The sequence below is a fragment of the Myotis yumanensis genome, unplaced genomic scaffold, assembly GCF_028538775.1.
Source record: "Myotis yumanensis isolate MYYU_CA2020_CCGP unplaced genomic scaffold, mMyoYum1.0.hap1 SCAF_24, whole genome shotgun sequence".
In the NCBI taxonomy this organism is placed as follows: Eukaryota; Metazoa; Chordata; class Mammalia; order Chiroptera; family Vespertilionidae; genus Myotis; species Myotis yumanensis.
This window is the reverse complement of record NW_027223775.1, coordinates 4,325,952-4,337,499: the sequence shown is the minus strand read 5'-3', so window position 1 is coordinate 4,337,499 and position 11,548 is coordinate 4,325,952.

Here is an 11,548-nt window from a genome sequence, read left to right as displayed (position 1 = left end):
ACTAGGGAGTGTACCAAGAAAGCATAAAAAAATGCGAGACAAAGAAACAGAACAAAACTATCAAGGGAGGATATTGAGTTCAGAACCACACTTTTGAGGTCTCTCAAGAGGCTTCTAGAGTCTGTCGATAAACTTGATGAGATGTACAGGAAATCTAATGAGACCCTCAATGGTGTGATAAAGGACCATCTAGAAAGTAAGCATACAATGACTGAAATAAATAATATTATACAGACTCCCAACAGCAGACCAGAGGAGCACAAGAATAAAGTCAAAGATTTGAAATACGAAGAAGCAAAAAACACCCAACCGGAAAAGCAAAATGAAAAAAGAACCCAAAAATATGAAGATAGTGTAAGGAGCCTCTGGGACAGCTTCAAACGTACCAACATCAGAATTATAGGGGTACCAGAAGATGAGAGAGAGCAAGATATTGAAAACCTATTTGAAGAAATAATGACAGAAAACTTCCCCCACCTGGTGAAAGAAATAGACTTACAGGTCCAGGAAGCACAGAGAACCCCAAACAAAAGGAATCTAAAGAGGACCACACCAAGACACATCATAATTAAAATGCCAAGAGCAAAAGACAAAGAGAAAATCTTAAAAGCAGCAAAAGGAAGAAACTCAGTTACCTACAAGGGAATACCCATATGACTGTCAGCTGATTTCTCAACAGAAACTTTGTAGGCCAGAAAGGAGTGGCAAGAAATATTCAAAGTGATGAATAGCAAGAACCTACAACTAAGATTACTTTATCCAGCAAAGCTATCATTCAGAATTGAAGGTCAGATAAAGAGCTTCACAGATAAGGAAAAGCTAAAGGAGTTCATCACCACCAAACCAGTATTATGTGAAATGCTGAAAGGTATCCTTTAAGAAGAGGAAGAAGAAGAAAAAGGTAAAGATACAAATTATGAACAACAAATATGCATCTATCAACAAATGAATCTAAGAATCAAATGAATAAATAACCTGATGTACAGAATGAACTGGTGATTATAATAGAATCAGGGACATAGAAAGGGAATGGACTGACTATTCTTGGGGGGGAAAGGGCAATGGGAGATGCGGGAAGAGACTGGACAAAAATCGTGCACCTATGGATGAGGACAGTGGGTGGGGAGTGAGGGCGGAGGGTGGGGTGGGAGCTGGAAGGAGGGGAGTTATGGGGGGAAAAAAGAGGAACAAATGTAATAATCGGAACAATAAAGATTTAATAAAAAAATATTAAATAAAAAAATAATTATTTAATCAGACATAACAATGACTCTTTTAAAAATATTGTTGATCTTTAAATCTTTCTTTTCCCAAATATAAGGAACACTACAAAGCAGACATTCTGCATTATAGGAAATAATAAATTAGTAACATTCATTTCATAGTTCTCCCAAGAGTCAACAATTCAAAGACTAGGATAACCCAGAGTAATTTTTGTCCATTTGGAAATACATTAATGAAAGACTCTCTCCAAGAGTGTTAAAGGGACTTTGCATTATGAGGTACCTAACCAGAAATTAAAATGTGCCCCTTTCCCTGACACTGGCCTTCATTTCAAGGATGAGAAGCCACCAACTATGGAAGAGGTGGACAGCCATTCCAAGATGTCAGAAAGGCCTGTATGTTCACATGGTAATGCTGCTCAAACCTTGTTCTTATGTCACCTAATTGTTATTGATTGAAGGTATATTAAATAATTTTTTATTATTATCATCCTCCTATCATTTCCTAGTGAAAAAAATATCTGCCTCCCTAGACCACCCTCCCTTATTAAATTTGAAAAACATTCAACTTGGGTACCTGCAAATCTTTTCCACCTACCAAACAATGATATTCTGATTATCAGCTATGATAATGAAGCTAAAGTTTTGTTGTCCACACACTGGTCTTTTACTATCAATATAAGCTTTGGTACATTTTTTTTCTGGCTACTATACATATAAAAGGCTTATATGCTATGTGTCCAACCATTCGACTGGTAGTTATGATGTGCCCTAACCACCAGGGCACAGATGCTCAATGCACAGGCATGGAAACATGCAACAGACTAATGTATCTCAGAGGAAAGGGGGAGAGGAGGAGGAAAGCAAGAGATTAACCAAAGATCTTATATGCATATTAAAGGCCCAGTGCAAAGATTTGTGCACCAGTGCGTGCACCGGTGGGGTCTCTTGGCCTGGCCTGAGGGGATTGAGCTGAAACTGGCAATCAAATATTCCCCAAGGGGTCTTGAAATGTGAGATGGCATAGGCCAGGCTGGGCAACCCCACTGGTGCGTGAATTCCTGCACCAGGCCTCTAGTATCTAATCTAATAAAAGAGAAACATTCAAATTGACTGTACTTCTGCTACACCCACAAGCCACGCCCACAAGCCATGCCCACAAGACAATCAGGATAGGATATGCAAGTTAACCCAACTAAGATGGCGGTGGCCACAGGGCTGGAGCAAGCAGGAGGCTTGGGTTGTCCCCAGCAATGGAGGAAGCCAAGCTACCCCCCTGCCCTGCCGGCCATGAGCTCTGCTCAAGGCTACAAAGTTTCAATTATAGAAGATAAATAAATCCCAGATACTTGCTTCCCATAGCCATGGCCAGCCCCTCACCCAGGCTGGTCAGGCACCCCAGTGGCAGCCATCAGCCCCTCACCTAGGCTGGCCAGGCACCCCAGCGGGACCCCCACCCTGATCTGGGACACCCATCAGGGCAAACCAGCCAGCCCCCACCCATGCACCAGGCCTCTATTCTATATAATAAAAGGGTAATGTGCAAATTGACCAAAGATCTTATATGCATATAACAGCAGAAGGACTGGGAATGACTGGTCACTATGACACACACTGACCACCAGTGGGCAGATGCTCAATGCAGGAGCTGTCCCCTGGTGATCAGTGCGCTTCCACAGGGGGAGCTCTGCTCAGCCACAAGCCAGGCTGCTGGCTACCAGTACAGCGGTGATGGCAGGAGCCTCTCCTGCCTCCTCAGCAGCACTAAGGATGTCCAACTGCAGCTTAGGCCTGTTCCCCACTTGCAAGTGGACATCCCCTGAGGGCTCCTGGGCTGCCAGAGGGATGTCTGACTGCCAGTTTAGGCCCGAACCCCCCAGGGAGCAGGCCTAAGCCAGCTGGTGGTCATCCCCTGAACGGTCCCAGACTGCGAGAGGACACAAACCAGGCTGAGGCACCCCCCTGATTCACAAATTTTTGTGCACCAGGTCTCTAGTCCTATATAATAAAACCCTAATATGCAAATCTACCAAATGACAGAACAACTGGTCACACACACTGACTGCTTTGACACACACACTGACCACAGGGGCCAGACACTCAACTCAGGAACTGCCCCCTGGTGGTCAGTGTGCTCCCATAGGAAGCACCACTCAGCCAGAAGCTGGAAGCACTAAGGACCCCTTGGGCGATGTCCGCCTGTGGCTTAGGCGGGAAGTAGGCCTACGCTGGCAGGCAGTGAACATCTCCCAAGGGTCCTGGACTGCAAGAAGGTGCCAGCTGGGCTGAGAAGACCCCTCCTCCTCCTGGTGCATGAATATTGTTCAGCGGGCCTCTAGTCTATAATAAAGGACCTATCTTAGGCAAAACTCCAAGATCTTCCTAATAATTCTCCTGGTAGAATTATATATGGATCTAATCTAGGTGAATATTTTAGATGAGTATTGTTTAACTATAGCAATGAAAAAATGAGAGCTTCTGGATAATAAAATAGTAGACAGTCTTAATTCATCTGGCCAAACATCATAAGGTACAAGTAACAGTAGATGAAGGAGGAAAATATATTAGCTTAATAAGAAACCCCAATAATACATGTGTTAGGGTTGCTGAAGGAGGAATGCAGAAGGCCAAAAAGGGTAAAGCATTATAAATTTATTAGGTCATCTGGATATCAGATGGGCTGAGCCCCAAAATGGCGCTAGTTCACAAAGACGGGGAGTCAGAGGTTTTTAAAGAATTCTAGGTGGTTTTTTCTGGGTGGAGAATTCTCTGTGCAGATGTGGATTCTGGGAAACTCTGGAGGGGAGAGAAAATGGTCTTAGCAGGTGGAATGTGGTCTAAACAAGTGGAATATCCTTTGTGAAGTGTCCTGCCTAAAGGTCAGTTCCCAGGGGAATGGCTAACAATTCAATTAGTTGATCAGACCTAACAACATGTAACTTTTTTTTTTTTTTTGGTTGGCTGGGAAGCTTGTTCCCCTCAGACTGTTCCTTGTCTAGTAGTAGATATTTTATATTCCTAATCAGTGTTACTTTTTATCCAGTCCCAGAGATTTCCCTGCTTTGCTTTCTCCAGGATCTCTAATCTATCAAGAATCTATTAATACTGTTGTTTTGTTCCTGGTAAGTAAATGTTATAAAGAGAAACAAAACTTAAGTAACAGGAAGACTTGGATCATGGTGGTTCAAAAATTAAAAATGATCCAAAATACTTTTTAACATCTACACTAATAAAAGAGAAACATGGTAATTAGCATACGACTGCTACCCTTTTCATTGGCTAATCAGTGAGTATATGCAAATTAGCTGCCAGCCAAGATGGCGGCTAATTTGCATACATAGGCGCAATGATGGGAGGCAAAAGGGGAAAGATGGAAGAATGGTGTCAGGGCAGAGCTGGGGGGCGGGCAAAGGCAGCCTTTGCCCACCCCCCACCCAGTGATGCCATCAGAAAGCCCAGCAGGCCAGGCGACAACCCTGTCAGGGGTGCTGGTGATCGCCATGGCAATCGGAGGAAGAGAGAGCCGGGGTGCAGGACCACAGGGGCCAGGGATACCAACTAGCCTTCAGTCCCCTGATCTGCGATCTTGAAGGGAAAGGTGGGGCAGCAGGTGCAGTGCCTGTGGCCTGGATATGCGATCACGAAGGGAGGGGCGGGGCCACAAGGATGGCGGCACCCAGGGCATCGGGTGCAACCGTGCCTGCAGCCCCCAGATCTACAATGGAGAAGGGAGGGGTGTAGCAGCAGGCATGGCAGCATCCTGGGCACCGGGTGCAGGCCCAGGGTGCAGCCTGCCTGCAGCCCTCTGATCTGCCATGCGAAGGGAGGGGCAGGGCCACAAGCATGGCGGCACCCAGGGCATCAGGTGCAGCCGTGCCTGAGGCCCCCGGATATGTGATCAGGAAGGAAGGGGCGGGTTAGCAGGCATGGCAGCACCCTGAGCACCGAGTGCAGGCCCAGGGTGCAGCCTGCCTGCGGCCCTCTGATCTGCCATGCGAAGGGAGGGGCGGGGCTACAAGCATGACGGCACCCAGGGCATCGGGTGCAGCCGAGCCTGCAGCCCCTGATCTGCATGGAGAAGGGAGGGGTGGAGCAGCAGGCATGGCAGCATCCAGGGCACCGGGTGCAGGCCAAGGGTGCAGCCATGCCTGCAGCCCTCTGATCTGCTATCTTGAAGGGAGGGGCGGGGCCACAGGCAGGGGAGATCGAGGCTGGTGGGGCAACCGCAGAGGTCAGCCAGCACTCATGCCCCAAACCGGCTCTCCCTGGAAGTCCAGAGTGGAGGGCACTCTCCCTGGGAACCTGGAAATCAGCCTCCCAGGGCAACTGTGGAGAAACCAAGCCTGGCGAGCCATGGAGAGGGCGACCTACCTGGAGGCCACGCAGCTTTTATAGTTGATGTCGCCCTGGATGGAGGACTCGGGGTAGCAGGGATCAGAGTCGGCCAAGTCAGCCATGGAACCCTGCCCCGACCTGCAGGGCACGCTTCGTGGGTACACCGCATCAAATCCTGCAAAGGAATGAGAGGATAGGAGACGCGAAGAAATGGAGGCAAGACAAAGTTCTGATCAAGCCTCAGTTTTATTTTTACAGCGGGTGGTATTTATGTTGTTTCTAGAGGAAGGGGGTGGGCAAAGGAAGTCGTTAAGGATGTAACAGACTTTGGAATGTCGCAGCTTATCAGCGGAGATGTAGCTTGCTTTGTGCTTAGGGTGAGGGTATGTTATTTCTTAACTCCAGGCTAAATCGCAAGGTTAACTTTTAACTCCAGGCCAAATCGGGAGTTGGCTTGGAGGAGCCAGAAACCTCTTGTTGTAAGCTGGAGATGTATATGTGATTTATAATGGCTCCCAACAATTCCTCCCTTACCATTTAGTTAAGGGTGGGCATTAACCGACTGGGGGAGTAGTGACCTGGTTCCTCCCATGAGATCAGCAGATCTCACCTCTGGTGGCTCTTGGTATCTTTTGGGGAGGAGAGGCAGAGCCAACAATTATATATGTATGGATACCAACCTCTATGCAAACCAGGTGTGCTCACAGAGAAATCCAGAGGCGATCGAGAAAATTTTGATTTTCTGTTTTGACCTTCCCTTGCAGTGCTTTGCCCTGCATCCAGACGGTACCCATACCATACCTCTATATAGAGTGTAGGTAAGCATTCCTCTGGCTTTATGCTGTCCCCGTGGGGAGGGAGCTCTGGCAATCACAATCACATTCTCGGTCTATAGTAGTTAAACGGTGGTAGTGAACCTGAATGGGTTTGGCCAGGATGCTATCAATTTGCTGTTTGACAAAACTTGTCAGTTTCTTAAAAGCCCATGGACCAAAGGTTAAAATTAACAGTAAGCTGACAAAGGGGCCAAGTGCAGGAAGCAGGTAGGGGAGTAGGCCATTGAGTCCGCTCCAAAGGGGGTTTTCGAACAGCTCTCTTCGCCTTTTCACCAGGTCTTCCTGGAGTTTTCTTATCTTGTCTCAGACAATTCCAGATTTGTTGGCATAAAAACAGCAGCGTTCCTGTAGGGCTAAACATATTCCTCCCTGCTCTGCTATAAGTAAATCTAATCCTCTTCTATTTTGCAAAACTACTTCTGCTAGGGAGTCAATTTGGGCTTGGAGATCATTGATAGTACCTGAAAGAGCCTGAACATCAATTAACTGATTAGGTATGTAATGCGGTTCCTAATCCAGCTGTTCCAGTGGCCACAGCTCCAGAGACTCCCAGTCCTATAAGTAAAGGAATAAATTGGACAGCCCCCTTACTGCGTCCAGCAATGTAATCAAGGCTGGGTAGGGGGACAGGTTCTCTGCCTGGAATAATATCAATGTCAGGGAGAATACTAGCCTGAACACATAATCCTGTCCAGTTTAAAGGTAGAGCTGTATAGGCCATATTACCTCCACATACAAACACTCGTCCAGGAGCGGGGCAAAGGGAGGAACTGTGATTGTGAACGGGAGAGCAGTTAACAAAGCTAACGAAGCCTACATCTAGATCATAACTATTATTCTGGGGGAGTTTTTGTAGACATGAGGAAAAGTTGAATGCAACAGGTTGAGTTCTAAAGGGCAAACTGAGGGTACAATTATTATTAGAAGTGATGTTACTGATGTCATCTGGAATGACAAGGGGCATAGGTGTACCTAGGGTCATGCATAGCCAACAGTTTTCTGCAAGGGATGGATTGGAGGCATTTAAAGCACGGAGTGTGGCTTCTAAGATATCAGAGGTTTGGGTGTCTAGATCTACTCCTCGTGATTTAGGTAAGGCTAAAGGGTGATAGTGGAGGGGAGGATACATGTTTCTAATGAATTCTTCAATTTGGTTCTGAACTAGGGCTTCCCTGACTCTGTCAGAATTTATAGTATGATAGGAGTTATGGACAGTAAATGATCTTAATTAAATTTCTGGTATTAGTTTTTGGGTAAATTTACATAAACTTTGTTTAAGGAGACAAAACACAAATTATTTAATTTAGCTTTTGAGGCCCAATATATTGATTTTTAATTTTAGTTAGGCATCTGAAGGAAACCTTTTTATTTCCTTCCAGACAGCTTTCTTTCTCACACCAGCAACAAATGTAAGAAACATGGTTGCCTTTTGAGATTTTAACAAATACTGTCGCAAAGCTATATATTTCAAGTGATTATTTTAAAAAGGCAAAGCGAAGCAAGTAAATTTAGTATTTAGTAAACTTTTGATTCACAAGGGACAAATGCTGCCCCACCTCCAGCCTAATTTTAAAATGCAGCGGCGAGGAGCTTTTGTTATTTCAAATTACATCTTAAAATTCCACTGCTGTATTTTAAGAAATATTAAACAAAATTTCTTGTTTTGCCCTTTCTCAGAGGCAAAAACTTAAAATATATTTATTAATTTATATTTGATAAAGCTTTCCATGTGATTTCAAGTATATTAAATTGGCTTTATTAAAAAACCTTTAAGAAGAGAGAATAAACTTTTGAAAACATTTCAGGGCCCATGAAATGTCCCAAAGTCATTTCTTGGTTATAGTTTTGAAATCCAACTTGAAAGACCATCAAATATATACATGTATATATGATTTAAAGATTATATACCTTTTATAATTATTAAGAGATCAATTAAATTAAAACTGATCTTTGTATATAAAATTTCTGTTGGGATCACAGAATTTATCCTCTTTTTTAATCAGATCAATGAGTAACATATTTTGAATTCTAATTATTTCAGAGAAAGCACAAGATTTTCTTAAAAATAAATTTCTCTACGTTAGGCATTTAGTTATCACAATTATAATTTTTCCCAATTTGATTTAACTAGAACTTTTTAGCTTGCAAGTCAAATATTTAGCCTTTCTCAATCAATAACATTTTTAAGAATAAACTTCAAAAATGCAAGACATAATCAACCAACAGATTTAATTCTGTCCTCTAGATTTAGTATGAGGCACACTCAGATCAATATTTCAGCATTATTTCACTTCAAAATACCTAGGTATAAGTTTTTAGATTCAAACCCAATTATCATTTTAAGGCAGTTGCTTTGGCAAATTTTCTGTAACAGACAATTTTACTGAATTTCTTTGAGGCTTTTAAGATTAACTTTGGAACAGACTTTATTAACATTTCAAAAATCACTTTATTATGGAAAAATAACAATCTTGTTGCTATAACCAGCCTGCATTCCTTCCCTGGGTCAAATTCGCCATTTTTCTTAGGAAATAATCAGTCTTGGGTTTTATTCTGTACATTTGTAAAGAGATTTTTAGCTCAAAACTCTATCTAAATGTCCAAAATCGGATGATGCGTGCTTTTAGTTCCAAGCCAGTTTTTCTCTTTACACGTGAACAGAAATCCCAGACGCATTTTCTAAATTTTGTAAAACTTTTTTAATTACGAGAAGGAGATTTTAAATTTGAATACTGGGGAGGAGGCGTCCATATAGGATCGCCATGTGTTCCTTTTTCCTTTCCCCTACATATCCTGTTTTGGGGGAAGTTTTAGCAAATGACTCAGATGGCGTATTTTTCCCCAAAGTTATGCTTAATAGAAAAAGACTTTTTAAATTTTTTCCTATTTCGCTTTCTAAAGTCATGGCTAGCACCCAAGGTTATCTTAGCCAAAGTTTGGTTGTCATAAGATGTTCTAAAGTAAAGAAGCCTTTTAAATCTTTCTTTTTAACCCTAAATCTTCGTGCTCTGAGGGACTCCCTGAGTCCTGTAAGAAGCCTTTTGAATCTTTCTAACCCTAAATCCTCGCACCTTGAGGGACTCCCTGAGTCCTGTAAGAAGCCTTTTGAATCTTTTTAACCCTAAATCCTCGCACCTCGAGGGACTCCCTGAGTCCTGTAAGAAGCCTTTTAAATCTTTTTAACCCTAAATCCTTGCACCTTGAGGGACTCCCTGAGTCCTTTAAGAAACAGGTCATGAGAACTCAAAGCCTGACCCATGTCTTAGCCTCTTCCACGTAAGCCTCCGGGACGTATAAACCTCGTACCAGGTCAGCCCAGGAGTCGATAAGGAGACGATCCAGCGAGGAAGATGCCAACCATCACCTCAAAAGAGAGGCCCCTGTCCACATGTCATAGGTCTGGATGTTGAAATTCTCTGCTGAGACTACTTCAGTCCTGTTTATGCCACAGGTGTGTTTTCCTACGTAAGCAACCGGTTGGTATAATCCGCCAACTCGGACCCCTAGATCAGAGCTCCCCAGATCAAAACTTGTTTTCAAGTGCCTTCCTCGGAGCTGCTTCTGCAGCTCGCTCCTCCTACGTAAACAGCCGGTTGGTATAACCCGCCAACTCGGACCCTTGTGAGGCAGGTAACCTGCTAGGACCCTCAGGCATTCACCAGTCGGGAGTCAGGCACCCCATGAGTGCTCACAAGGTGGACGGCTTGCGTTTTTAAGTAGGCAAGGAGTTTTCCCGGAGTAACAGTGACACAAGTTCTTTCTGGTTTACTTCTAATTTTGGGTGGACGGTTTAAGCTTTAAAGTAGGCAAAAACACTTACTTCAGAGTCTCAGCTGGAGTCCCCATTTTCTCAGAAAAACCACTAAGACAAGGTGAACGCAGGGTTTTTGGAAGGAGTCAACCACGTGGAAACCAAGGGACAAGCCTGAGTGATTCGGAGTTCTCTCCGCCGAAATCGGGTACCTTTCACTCTTCCCCGAAACAACAAGAGAGTGCTCAAAGTGGACCAGAGGCAGAAGACAAGGGGGGAGGCAATGAGGGAAGAGAATGCCTATCCAAAATGAATGCATTCACTTACCAAAGCAACAGGTCTGACTCGCAAAGCGGGTAAGCAGAGCGGCGACCAGGAAAAAAGCAGGCTGACTCACAGGGCGATCCCAGTGGCGCCAAGGGGAGGTCCGGCCGGACAAGAGTGAACGTTCCTGAGGAGGATTGGAGAGCGGAGACCAAGGCTGGGCGCCAGTTATGCCCCGACCTGCAGGGCACGCTTCGTGGGTACACCGCACCAAATCCTACAAAGGAATGAGAGGATAGGAGACGCGAAGAAATGGAGGCAAGACAAAGTTCTGATCAAGCCTCAGTTTTATTCTTTACAGCGAGTGGTATTTATACTGTTTCTAGAGGAGGGGGCGGGCAAAGGAAGTCGTTAAGGATGAAACAGGCTTTGGAATGTCGCAGCTTATCAGCGGAGATGTAGCTTGCTTTGTGCTTAGGGTGAGGGTATGTTATTTAACTCCAGGCTAAATCGCAAGGTTAACTTTTAACTCCAGGCCAAATCGGGAGTTGGCTTGGAGGAGCCAGAAACCTCTTGTTGTAAGCTGGAGATGTATATGTGATTTATAATGGCTCCCAACAGAACCCCGGGTCCCCGCCGAATGACTAGAGCACATGGACTTCAATGGTCCTCGGTCACTTGCTGAGCAGCAGTCAGCCTGGACCAGGAATCAAACCCAAAACATGACAGAATGGAACCCAAACCTTTGCTGTGGCAGAGGAGCTCCGACCCACAGCAGGGGCCAGGGCATACCAGCGGAATTTTGTTGAGGGGCCCTGACAGGCAGCACCCTGAGCAATGGGTTAGAACCTCCTCCTGATACAGCAAGGTTGCAGGTTGGATCCCTGGTCAGGGCACAGACAAGAAGCAACCAAAGAGAGCATAGTAAGTGGAACAACACACTGATGTTTCTCTCGCTCCCTTCCTCTCTCTAAAATAATCAATCAATAAAAATGAAAATGAAAAATAAACCCTCTGGCCCTAACCAGTTTGGCTCAATGGATAGAGCATCGGCCTGTGGACTGAGGGGTCCCGGGTTCAATTCTGGTCAAGGGCATATACCTTTGTTGCGGGCACATCCCCAGTAGGGGGTGTGCAGG